Source organism: Dromaius novaehollandiae, chromosome 14 (assembly GCF_036370855.1).
Source record: "Dromaius novaehollandiae isolate bDroNov1 chromosome 14, bDroNov1.hap1, whole genome shotgun sequence".
NCBI classification, from domain to species: domain Eukaryota; kingdom Metazoa; phylum Chordata; class Aves; order Casuariiformes; family Dromaiidae; genus Dromaius; species Dromaius novaehollandiae.
The window spans coordinates 9,981,705-9,995,691 of NC_088111.1; positions in this window are offsets into that span (position 1 = coordinate 9,981,705).

Consider the following 13,987-nt stretch of genomic DNA (forward strand, 5'->3'; position numbering starts at 1 on the left):
GTGTGCAGCGATGGCAGCGAAGAGCCTGCTCCGCTGCCCTCTGAGCCTTCGGACACAGCCCCACGTGTCCTCGAGGCACTTTGCAAGTTGCCCTTGACACGAGCGTTTCCAGCACACGTCACTCCCGACCCCTGCGCTCCTTGGGCGGGGGGGACCCGAGGGACAAGCGTGCCTGCAAGCGCTGCAGGGCTGCCACGCTCCCAGGGACCGCGCGGCTCCCCTGCCCCAGCGGCCTGGAGGAAGCGCGGAGGAACGGAGGGAAGAGAGGTGAAACGGGTCTACGGTAGAGTTGGTAAAAATTATATCGACAAAATCACCACACTCAAAAGTGTAGACTTTGCAGTTGTTTCCACTTCCCCGGGTAATGAAATAAGGCAGTTCCCCACACTTGGGAAATCTTTGCCAAGCTGTTTTCATACTAATACTCAGAGTAGAGGAATATATTCCCTCTTCCCTGTTCTGAATGCAGTAACGTGAACGATCCCCAGACCTGAGCTGCCTCCTTTTCTCCCCATCATTTTCCTCTAACTGCTCAACTACGTATCCACAGATAAGGACTCAGAAAGCTTACAGAGTTTAAAAACAAAACAAAATTAAAAAATCCAAACCTTCAAGAAATATTTGGGCATCAATTAATATATTACATTCAAAGAGGTTAGGGGAGAGGGCTTATGTGAAGTTTTCAGTTTTTACAAAAAATAGGCAAATAAAATGTTTATTTATTTCAAAAAGGGCATTTTTCTTTCAAACTGCTTTAGATCCTGTTTCCATGCAATGCGAGTCCCTGCAGGTGCTAAGATGGAGCAGCTCCTGCCCTCAGGGGAGCAAAGAGGCTGCGGCTGTGTTGTTAACAGTGATTTGTGTCTCCGTGTGATATAAGGGCCAGCTTTCAAACGCACTTATGGGGGGGCTGCTGCCTAAGTGATTCTGAAAATCCCAGGTGACGGTCTCCTCTATAGACACCTAAGTATCTTTTAAAATCTTGCTCTAAGTAAAAACTGAGTAAGACTCCCTCTGGCTTAGTATACTCTAAATAATCTGTACCTGGAGATTAGCATTTTTTTTTAGAAAACGGATTGCTGCTGCAAAAATTTATCTCCAGTTTTAACAGCATCTCAGCATAAAAAAGGATAATATTAAGAGAGAGAGTCATGAAATAAGAATGATCAAATACTCCCAAGCCTTATCATCAATAAAACTGTAAAGTTAGCCACACCGGTTCACTTCAGGGCATCTGCTCGCATTTAATTGAATGATTGTTTTAATTTTTCATTGTTTAAAACCACTCAACCACTTATCAAAAGGCAGTGCTTCTGCTTACAGCTGAGCATAAAAACTTCTCATTGAGCTGCACTGCAAAGCGCGTGCTTTTTCCAGGGAATTTGGACGCTGTAGGAGCGGCAGAAACACGACGGTCAGACGATATCCTCAGGCCGCCGAGGCAGCACTGCCGACAGAGGCAGCGCAGACCGGCACTGGCGGGGCCCAGCGATACCTTCTTGGTGCCGGCAGCGACATGAGAAAGGAACCGCAGATGTGCAGAAAGAGGGATCGGGGCCTCAAACTTCTAGCGAGAGCCATTGCTCACTGTATCAGAGGAAAGTGAGGTGCGGTTTCTTCTCCGCAACTTCCAAGAGGCCGTTTTTCTCTCAGGCGTTGTTTTCCTTTAATGAAGCTCAAAGGTAGAACTTTCACATGAAATACTGCAGATACAAGATAAGCATCCTTCTCCAAATCGGCTTAGTACGTGGATGGGTTCCTCTGCTGCCAGGTATTTCCTGACAGCCTGGGCTAACACTTGCAGCAACGTGTACCAGGCACTGGAAACATTCTCGTTATGTTATTAATATGAGTCATGCCACCAGTCAACACCTGCAAGGTCTGAAGTCCCTCGCTGGCACTGGGCACTGTACAAAAAGAGAAGCAGACTCTGCCCCAAGGACCTTCCACTCCATGCACCTGCCGTGAGCAAGAGAGGAACGGCTTGAGATGGGCATTTTAATGCCCTGCTGGCCAGACCTAGGACAGTGAGGCATTCACGGTAACTCAGTCTGTGGCAAGGTGAGAGAGCTAAAGCAAATGAAGCTGCATGCACTACAGCATGCATGTCTATGTACACACGCCAACAAAGTCTCCACTCTCTTTAAGAAACAAGAGACTAGATCCAGAGAAGAACTGATTTCATCTCCTGTGGTACTAAGGCACAATCCAGTGCAGTCTGTTTCAGGTCCAGTCTGAATTTACTTTTACAGGGCAGCTTTGCCTGCAGCATCCATCCCCAAAAGATCCAGCCAGGTCTCCAGATTAAGAGTTGTGCATACATGGGCCTTTTAGCTTGACAAATCAAACTTCCTGCACCTTCCACATTTTTTGAATCATCCTGTATTGTTTCATTTATCTTCTTTGTTTAATTTACTTTTTTTTAATAACAGCTCAATTCTGGAATGCAAACACCGTATCAAAGCAAAAGCTAGGATGTTTGAGAAAGATAATTCAGCTTCTCCAAAGCAAATGTCTCCAATTCTCTAGCCCAAAGTATTTGCTGAATAGCATCTGAATTCACAGAAAGTTTCAGATCTGCAGAACAGGATACTCGTGGAGGTTGACCTGCAAACAGAAGCTAGAAGTTTACCCTTCCTCATCCCATGTGGCACGGACAGGTTGGAATCACAGGGAATAGCCCACCTGAGACGACAACAGGGGCTGAGAGGCACCCAAATTACACTAGACTGATGGCAAAATTGAGGCAAGATGTTAATCCATAAAATTATGAAATCCCTATGGCCCAGCGCAAGTTTAATTGTCTACAGTGAGTCTTTGAGCTCAGTTATCAGAGCTAATGGTTGCTGAGACAGATTCTGAAAGAATGCTGTTTGAAACTTTCTGAACTGGAGGGCCTGGGATAATTCTAAGACCAAATAGATAATCTCTAGAAAAGAAGAAAATAAAGCTGCAATTACAACTAGACCAAGTTCACTAGCTATGTTAAAGCAAATGATTGTTATATGCAAGGAATAGAACCTTGACAAGGAACAATCTGGATTTTTTTGCAAAATGCTGTTGGTGGTTGAAATCCAGACATTGGTCATTAGATCTAGTTTTATTATGGCCATAAAAGAAGTGAGTCAACAGCTTAGTCATATCAGGCAGGATATGCTTCAAGCACAGGCTGAATCAAAGAATGAACTTAAACACTGAGAAATACAATGTAATTAAAAAAGATCCCTAACAGTTTCTTCCCTACAACAGCAAGAGGTAACGCATAGGATAGTCTCTGAGTAAAAATGCAAGGTGTAATGAGAGGGAGTGGAGACATATCAGCATGGATATCATTATGGCAATTTGTAAGCTACCAACAGACCTTCTGGTTTTCAAAAGTACTGGGTATCTTTCTCTTGCAAAAGAAACGTAAAGAAAGATATGGATCTGTTTCTCGTCTTACATCAGTATAAAATCAGCTGCCTGTTAACTCCATTTGACCAGATATCTAATTAGCATAAGCAGACAGTGCCTTATCAAAGTCACTGACTGAGATTTGAGTCTGAGAATCTGATAGAAATGATGTTACTTCTGCTTTACACTGAGAGGAGGAGAAACAAGGCAGCAGACTCTCTCTGATAACTCCGACATGCCCAGTAAGTATGGAGTGACTCCTCAAGAGTGATCCAGAAGAGTCTGACTGATACGTTACAGCATTATTTATTTATTTTAAATTGCACCAGTAACGTAGCATTCGGCCCTCAGGAAGCGAAAAGAAAGAAACACTGATCATGATGGGAAGACAGCAAGGAAGGAAATCTTTGCAAATAAGCAGTCAAACTGTAACTGCTAGAATAAAAACAACTCTTTTTACAGATAGCATGCCAGATTTATGCCACTCTAGGTTTGACTCTAGAAGGCTGGAAAGTTGGACTGAGCTTTCAGCATGTCATTTTTATTTTGGTGTAGATACATGATTAAGACTCAATACTGAAGGAGTTTTATGACACTGGATTCTCCAGAGAAACATTAAATATACAGACACAATCACATACGCCCTTCTAACATATGCCCTGATGGCAAGAACTCACATTTTCTATTGTGACGGAAAATGTGAATCGGATTAGTGTTTCAGGAGCAATACGCTGAGCAGCACCTTCCACGGTAGAAGGGTGAGAGCCGGGGGACTGCCACGCTATTCCTGAGTCCCTGGGGGCCATCAAGGTCTGCACGTTGCTGACGTTACTGGAGGAGACTAACGAGGTCTGCACATCTATTTTTCACCATGTGCAAATAATGATATTAACTTCTCTTTTGGGATCAACAGATGAAATGGATGCTATATTTGTATGCGAGAAGGTTATATATCAGGAAGAGTGAATATGCCACCAGAGGGCAGTGAATGAAACAGGTAGTTATTTGTTTGTAAGAGACAAGTTATACAGGTGAAACAACTGAACAAGATAAATTCTGCACATACACACATACAGGCACATCTCGTGGTCCGATTCAATGCTGTTTTACACCACTTTGGTGGTGGTATGGCTTGCTGTGAGTCACTGCAGTTGCACTGATATAAAATTGTTTTAAAGAAATGCTGAGTCAATGCCATTGTGTTGGGAATTAAGCCACGAAAATGTGTGAAGCAGTAAAACAATGACTTAGGGGAAAAAATCTTAATCTAAATACACACACAAAGCAAAAATCTTCCAGCAGAGAACCCTCAGATACCCAGCACACGCTGTATCGGTCATGTAGCCAGGGACTGATGCAAAGCCTCTGTCTGATCTCTGAAGTCTCAGAGATCCTTAGCCAAATTCAGAGGACAACCATCTCCTCCCAAGGCCAGAGGGATTCCCCTCCCTGCCCTCCCAGGAAACAGGACAACCCCATCACCAGACTGTCCCCCGCAACCTCCCTCTCCCAGCAGGGAGGAGAGGATGGAGCTTCAGCGAACACCACTACCAACCTCAAGGGCTTTGCAGTATCTGCTTCTGTTTGTGTCTTTGGCATACGCTAGCTACGGTCACTGCTTCACTTCTCCAGTCCTTCCTTGCTGTCAAGGCAGCCTTTTCGAATGACACAGGAATGTCCTCCTATGGACTCAGAGAAGGAAGGGGCTGCTTCTGCAGCTCTGCTGTGTTACTCTGCTTTGTCCTCAGAGTGCAATTACCCGAAACACAGAGTCATCAGACACAATTTACAATCCCTGCAGCTTTTTGGCATCCCAGTATATTGGCTTACAGATAGAATTTGTAGTAGGATACAGCAGATAGACAGAGCTCTCTAATTACAGATTTACATTAAGAGGAAGGTTTAAAAGCTAATAGGACATTATTAGAATAATGATCCCTAGATGTTCTTCCAGCTGAACATCTGCCATTACTAATTAAAAACAAGTTAAAGACAACCTGTTTAAAGAGAAATCAATATTTACAGAAACTGGATACCACACTAATGTTAGACGTGGTGACGACCTACAAGAACCTTCCTACATGCCTTACCAAATCAAAGATTTCACAAAACACATTGGTTATAAATCAGTGGCAGTGCAAAAAAAGCCTTTGTAAAACGGAGTCAGAAATTTGACTCATGTACAGCTTGTTTGTCACTCTCGTTAGTCAGCTGCCCAGCAGTTTTAAATGATTATCCACATAAAATGATACGTTACCCACTTTCTGAGATTGGGGTGTCATTTTTTCCAAAAGCAGGCTGGAAATTACATTTCAAGTAGCAGATGAAAATAATCCTCTTGCAGCCTCTGTCTTCTCTGTCTGCATCCCTGATTTCTACTGAACAGAAAGTCACTTTGTGGAAGTGCACAGAAACTGCATCAATCTAGCGACATGGGAATGTAAGAGTAAATCCTAGAAGTGGAGGCATACAGTTACAGGGAGAAAACAATTAGGCAAAAAATTACAATAGCAAATAGCTTTGAAATCCATTAGCTACCTCAAACTGAAAAGCAAATGCCCATTTCATCTGTCATTGTACAACCGTCACAAAACAAACCCCTGCAAACAAAGAAACACTGTGCTGTCTGATCCAACGCATATTTTAAGATCTACTGCCAGTATCATGCAGCAGAAGTAAAGTTCAGAAAGACGCGGGTTCATTCAAAGACTAAAATAGGAGTATCCAACCCATGGGCTGCAGGCAACTTGTTGCTGGCACAGTACTCTGCCAGTGCTTGCATCCACGGGAGGTGGATTATCTGCGCTGACACAGGGGCACTGAGCAGCAGGAGCAGAGGAAAAGGGATGAGTCCTTCTGCTTGCCTGCCTTTCCCGTCCCACAAAAACCCAAATCTACCGAAAAGATTAAAGCCCAGTCTGATTCTGGAACTTAATTTTGCCACTGATCTAACAAAGCCCTTGCATATCAACCTTCAGGAGCGGGAACACGGCTCTCTATTAATTTCAGGCCTCATACTGGAAGTGCTGATCACGGACAGCATCCACTGACTCCAGGTGAAGATCAGCGGCCCCTTGGAAAACACTGTTCTGTTCATCAAGTATCTGGAAGAAAAGCTCTGTAGTCCAGTAAGTGCCCTCGTGTTCCCAGACCAACAGCAGTGGAAGAGAGAAGAGTCAATGGCAGAAGAGGCTCTGCTTTTATAGCAGTGCCCAAGTTGGACTTCAGGGGCCAATACAAGCACTGTGTGACCTTGCATTTGTGATTTCCATAGACTGTATTATTGGAGACTTCAGTTTGGTGTATGTTTTTGCAGTGTGGGAGCAATAAAGAGCAAAGGCAAGAAATAAAAGAGCCTCAGGGTGCTGACATAAAATTAAATCCTGACTTCTGTTTCAAGCTCAAGGTAGGAAAATCACAGCCATATGTCTTTGTCGAAAGTGTGCCCAGGCACCAATATCATCAAGGACAGCCACTTTTGCCATGTAATCTTACCACACTCTGTATATCATCCAGTGCCTTTGTGGACTTAGATGTAAAATAAACCACAGAACCCTCTTTAAAACACACTGGCAAGCAGGATTTGGCCCCATGTAAGTAACTTTAGATTACAGCTGCCTGATCCACAGGGAAACCAAATCTCCCTTCAGGGCAATATCTGATTAGAGGAGAAACAGTTGTCGGCCGCTAGGAAACTGCAAATCATTTTTTGTTCAAACCCACAGGGATTTTTGCAGGGCCTGCTGAGCCAATTTAAGGAGGGGAAAAAATCTGAGAACCGTGCAATAATATTCCCTGCAGTTTTCTAAAAGCCAAATCCTGCTCATCCTACTCAGTGAAGCGATCTTATTGAAGCTAATGAAACTGGTCCCCATACAGAAGATAGGCTTACTACAGCTCTGCCCTGCACAGAGAGTTGTTTGATCGTCCCTGTTGCGCTGAACTGCATCAGTTATTTTGCAGTCACACCACTCCCCCTGGTAATACTGACAAGTTCAATTTTCTGTTTGTTTTCTGTCTTTTTTTCTTTCCATCAGTGATGCGTTCCAACATCTTTTCCTCCTGCTAGACAGCACTAGGTGAGCTGTAGAATAAGCATAAGGATATCAGAGCGCTGCACCTGCCTATGAAATGACATGAATTTAATCAAAACCATTTCTAGTCTCAGGGCTCACGCACACTGCCGGTCTTGTTGGACTTCCCCTAGGCAACTGCTTGTTTTGCCTCTGCTGTAGGCTTGGACATATGTTTGATATCACCAGCAAACGACTAACAGGAAAGTTAGAGAGCGTGCATTATTTGATTTCTGGTTATGTACCGATTCCCTATTTTTGTGCTCTCATTGGCCTTACAGATCACAGAACAGCTTTCGCTAAACTGACCCTGGTTCTGCTCTTATTCATGCCAAGGTAAATCAGGAGAAATTGAGGCACAGTCAGTGGTACTATATGAATGTAAGGCTGGGTGCAAAGCTCAGAACCTGCATTAACTTTTTTAATGACACTGCTTTTTGAATAAGCACTCACTTACCTAGAACAAAAAAAAGGCAAGTCCACAGCAGAAAAATACATCTCCACTGACAGACAGGTTACTCTTGATGAAAATTTCAAATATGAGTTTTTAATTCAAGGAAATAAAGCCAGATAGACAGTGGGTTTTATGGTATTTAAAACCTTTACCTGCAGAAAGGTATTTTTGCTGTATTTGCTAGGTGTAATGCCTAAAAATACCCACAAGACATAGAAAGTGAGAAAAAATTAATCTTTTGCTTTTGATATATGTTTTATAATGGTTACATCTAATTCAAAGCGTACCAGACAAGAAAAGAGGAGTTTGAGGAAGCCAGAACCTTTAATCTAGTTAATTAATAGGGGGAATAGCGTATGAAAGCCTTATGTAAAATGAGAAAGTAATCTTACTCTGTTCAGGCTGGCTGCTCGTTTGGTAGACGGGCAGAAGTTAACAAGGGGCCTCACCATCTCTTTAATTGGCCACAAGATCAGAGTCGGCATCAACCTTAACCTGCCCGGAGCCGGGCTCTTCCACGCCTCCCGGCCCTCCGCGGCGCCGACGGAGATGATCCCGCGACGGGTCGCGTGGGCTCTGCCCGGCGCGCTGCAGGCAGCCCCAGCGAGCTGCTGCAGAGGCTGGAGCAGCTGCCGGCTGCCCCGGCGCCCGCCCGTGACAAGCACGCGCGGGGCAGAGCCACGGCGGTGACAAGACGCTCTCTGTAGGCGCCTCGTTACCAGGCACTGACGACTTCTCCCTACAGCAACCGTGCCCTGCTCGCATGAAGAGGCGCATGGATTTTGCTGGCACTCGCTACTTGCCAGCAACGCAAAGGCATCGACAAGTAAATGTGGGAAAGGATTATGTATTTTCTTAAAGTGAAGATGAGGTCCAAATCTAAACAAAAATCACGTAGCTTTGTCTTGACACATACAGGGAGAATTTAACCAAACCAACTAAACGTGTCGTTTGCGTGAGAAATCCAAGACTACGGAACAAAATACGTAACTGCGACTGGATCCCGGGATGGGATTTAGCACGACAGAACATGAACGCTTTGTTGTGTTGCTAATATGCAGCACTTGGTCTGAAATGTCTTTTGCGCTGCAGTATAGACAAGGGACTGTTTGCACTTATTTCACAGCATTCTCTTTTTTGCAGGAAGCTAAAAAGAAGGGTTTAAAAAAATGACTTGCTAACCTAGATATGCTTTGCATCAACTGCAAACTCTGAAGTAAAATCCTAATATTTCTTTAAAACACACGTATTGACTTTTGCAATAATTAGTAAAAATAACTGGTGCATTTATTTTAAAATGGGAGATAATCTCATCTATTTTTCACCCTTCTTTTTGGCATCCGCAGGCCAAACTTCATTTTTGCTAAGTAGTGGAATAAGAAAGTTTCGCTTGTGTTTGTCAGCATCCAAGGTTTAGGTTTGTGCACAGGCTACCTTTTCACAGGTAAGCCATGTGGAATTTTCAGCCAAAGCAAAAAGATAAATATTCAAGTATTTTATTATTCAGCTTTTAAAAATTCCAATAGAGGAAATGCAAAGAATCTTTGTGACCTGAATCTCATGTGTTTTCCTTTCACCTTGGGGAGAGATAAATTAACCTCTGTCTTTTGAAGGATTTGTCAAGTAGTTACATTTTAATCCTAATTTATTTATGCCTCAATCCAGCAAAGCACTTAAGCATATGCTTATGCTAAACATATGAATTAGCCCATTAACTCTAAAGTTAAGTATCATACAAGTAAGCTCTAATGGATTCCAGTCCTGGAAAGTAACAGTCTGCCATATTTGATTCTCTTTACTTCCTTAGCTTACAGAAGAGTCTCATTCCTACTGTGAATAGTGGATTATTTTTACCTTACACACCTCTGATACGCTGACTGTTGCAAAAATAGTACAAACTTGCCATAACCATTGCTAACTGGCTGGGTCAAACGAGTTTACCTCAGTCCACACTTCTGCCACATGTTTTCAACGTAACCTGAAAAGAATACTATGGAAAATCAGGTGTATTATCTACCAATTAAATCCAAACAAAACATGGTTACCCTCTCCTGTTTTGCAATACACATCTTTAAAACAACAGACGCTAGTTTAAATCTCATGTTCAGGCATTTATCACATCTGTTTTCTGTTCCCTTGGAAAGTATACTCATAATAGCGCTCAAATGAATTACAATGAGATTTGTCAGTTGAAACCAAAAGGGGAGTTCAGGGAATAAACATTTAATTTTAGCAAAAAAAAATGGGTATTTAAAAGCTTTAAAGATGTTTTCAGATGGCTCAATTTGGCAAAGCTCCACTGCAGCCGCTGTTTGAGATCTATCGTAACCTTCATGAGGTCACCTTCCAAGCAGACGTAAGGCCAAAGCAAGAAGGAAGGAGGAGAAGTCGATAGCAGTGTGAAGCCTTAGGGTGCAGGCTATGAGTTTATAGCACAATTTGAGAGAGTCATGACGCATTGGCGTTTTGGCCTCACAGCCCCTCCCAGCAACAAGCAACGGCACGACAACTTCACACCTTAAAAATGAACAAATCTTCACTACTCTCTTAAAATCTGTTGATTCAGAGCCCCAGTAAAGAACTATCATAATCATATTTTCTTCCTGATGACTTTCATGAGAATGCAGGAAGGTCTCCCTCTCCTTGCATGCCTGGAGAGACCTGCAGAACGGTATTGGCAAAGACAGTCCTTTAACGCAAAATGAGGAGAACCTGACTTGATTCTTCTGTGAGGGTTGACGTATTGTTTTAAAGAGAAGGGCTTCATTGCAGAGAAATTATATGCAGGCATCTAATAAAACTAATAAAGTATAGTCTAAGAATTGTCAGTCTTACAGATTATATCATTTTCTCTGCAGTAGCTCTGAGATGGATCCCTCCAGCACCGCTACACAGATAGGGAAATCCTGATCAGGACATAAACCAGTTCTCTTGCCAATGTCCCTTGCCTCTTGCAACTGTTCCCCCCCGATTTTTTTGGCCAGAGGATCTCTTCCTTTGTGAGACTTTTCTCCACCTTTCACATTCCCTCTCCTAATCCCCCACAGAGACTCCACGCTAGTCTTCCAGTTGCACCTTTGCTATCTCCCAGGCCGGTTACCCATGCCAGTCTTTCAACAACAAGACATTTAGTTCTTCTAGATTCCTCGAGTCAACTACTCTCCTCTCCTGAAGTCACCACTGCTTTGTGCCACAGTCTGACAGGGTGGGGTGTATGCGACTCGTGTCACTCACGCCTCCTGCCCCACGACCACTGCCTGTCGATTTACGGGAAGGTTCAGTTCCTCTGAACAGCAGCAAGCTAACAAAGTTCAAGTGGCTCCAGAATTTTAAAAGCAAAGTGTACTCATCTCTTATGTAGCATGTCATACCAAGAACAAACGGCTCTTTGGAAAAGCACAAATGTCATTCATTGTCTGAGCATGGGGCTCTTTATGAGATACAACTAGATTCAGAAACCATCATCCCATAAACTCCAGAGGTGTTCCAGTATCACTGTTAATTGAGGAGAAGACCAAAGCTCTTCTCACTGGAGGCCTGCTGTCACACATAAATGCCATCCCTTTAGAAACAGGCTATAAAATAGTGAGAAGTTTAAAAATAAGCATCTTGAAGTAGATGCAAGCACTGTGGTTAGTTTTGAACTGGCTTTATTTATGTTCAAAGTTCTCTTACTGCAAAGTTCAGAAAGCTAGAATAACAAAACTCATTTCATTTAGGTTAAAAAGCAGTCTGAAAGGCAAAACCCCCCTCAAATCCTATTTTACACATTGAATACAAGAGCAATCTTCACATTTACATAGGGCCTTTCATTCTGATATATTGCAAAGTATTTCATTAACTTTAGTGAAGTAAAAGCAAATCAGACCTGGAAACCTGGTCCATTCTGTATTAGAAGCTCTTGGCTCACCATGAAATGCATCTTTTTTTGTGTAGATTTGCACATAAAGAGGCAAAGAATCTCCTTAGCTGGCTTTAAACACACTAACTGAGGTACCAGGAGCAGTTCAGCTCCAGTAATACTGCATTTAGTGCAGATTCATTTGCTCTTGTCTCTCTATTTGCAGGGCAGGCTAGAGAAAGTGTTAGTGAACATGCTACTGTACAGGTTTTCCAGTTTTCCCCTTCATACAAAGGAAACGCATCAGATGCAACAGAGCCTAATACAGCTTGGAGGCTCTAGTGAGAGCTCAAAGCATGAAGACAAGAAAAGATTCCTTCTCTTACGACCAACAGCTTCCCAGCACACTGCCAGCTACCTGAACTGTGCCCTGGAGACAACTCTAACTCGGAGGAAACTAATGCAACTATTATAGGAACCTCTCCAGGGAAGTCCCATTGCTCAGGATGTTTAAAACTAGGCCAGAGAGAACAGTGGCAGAAGCACAACAGAAAAGGGATGGCAGAGACGTTCCCTTAGCCTCTAGCTTCTGTGGAACCTCACTTCTGTTAACTGGCTAGCTGACAGAGCCAGGGTGCCGCAAACCCAGCGTGGCAGGCTTTCCAGCCACCGCTACAGCAGTGCCAAGCCACTGCTCCACTGCCGTCTCCTTCTTTTATATATTTCTTTGCTGATAAACTTCGCTGAGATTTGAGATGGTGAGTCATGCTTCCAGTCCTCCCGACGCACTTACGCTGCCTGACAAAAGATTCCAGGAATCACCCCTGCTCACGCCGTAGCCAATAAAAGCTCTCTTTCCTCATCAGCTCCCTTGCAGGAACATAAGAAATTACACTTTTTAAAATAACAAGAAGAAAACATTTAGCATGAAAATTTGGAAAAAACAGGCAGAGCTGAATTCCCAAAGCTTCGTACTTCATAAACATACACCCCGCCAGTGCGGGGTTATGTAATTTAATTCTGTTGGTTATTTGAAAGAACTGCTTCAAAAGATTTCTTTTTCAAAGGAACACCTCCAACTTAAAGACCAGAACAGCAAACTCTAACCATCTTTTAGTCTACATTCACACGAAGAAAAAGGATAGGAAGAACGTATGTTTTTCCAGCATGTTTAACCTGTACAACTTGACAGCAGTTTAGATACAGCTCACAAAGTCCTCTTCTAGCAAGGATTTAAGCATGTGAATAAACTCGTTAAGTCTTTTGGTAAAGTAACTTTCTCAAGTCTTTGCAGGATCAGAGCCTGCCCTGCTCCTTGTTTGTGTTATGAAACAGAAGCTAAGCCACTTTTCAAACAAATTCATGGAAACACAAAGAGATGCATGTCTTTGCTTAGTAACCTGATGATGTTACAACACTTGCCCTAATGGTACCTTCCCATCTGTAATACGCTTCTTACGCTATTTTGCTATTTACACTAAATGGTCAGGTGTTTTCAGAGCGCAAGGACCACATCTTTGCTTAGTTTTGGAAACCATCTAGTATACTGTTGTGTGTATACTGCTGGGACCATTTCATTGACCAGCCACACACATTAATTACACACGTACTTCTTGGCCTGCTCTGGCAGCCACAGAAACCAATGCAAGTCGTTCCAGACTCGGTGCTGAGCTGTGGACTCCATCCTACACACTTCTGGTGAATCCAAGTCGTCTTTTCTGCTGAAGGAAAATCCTGTAGTCAAGCATCTAACCACGACCCCCTGAGCACATCAATACGCCATCCTTCGCCCAGCCCGCTAGCAAGCGGCACCTCCTTCCTCGCAGAGCACCGTACTCCACCAGCTCAACACAACCCGCTCAGTGTAAATCCTTCACTGACCACGCGTGAGACGATCCACCCAAGCACACCGCTGTAAGGGACCCGTGGAGAACCCTTCTGGTGGCCCAGTTTCCCTTTCGCTTTGCCACCCGTGACTGACACGCACACCCGTAGCTCAGGGCAGGGAACGGTGTACATCACCCCCAGCAACACACGTACCTCATCCCTCAGCGCTGGGGGGAGACCAGCGGCAGCGCCATTAACCTTGCTTTTATATTATTTTTTTTCAGAAATAAGCCCTTGTTTGCGGATTTACCGCTGTCTTCCTAGCCTGTTCTGATGCTGAGAGCCGACCCGCAGGTACAGCGGTGGTAAATCCCGTTTGCACTTTGTTACGCTATGGAC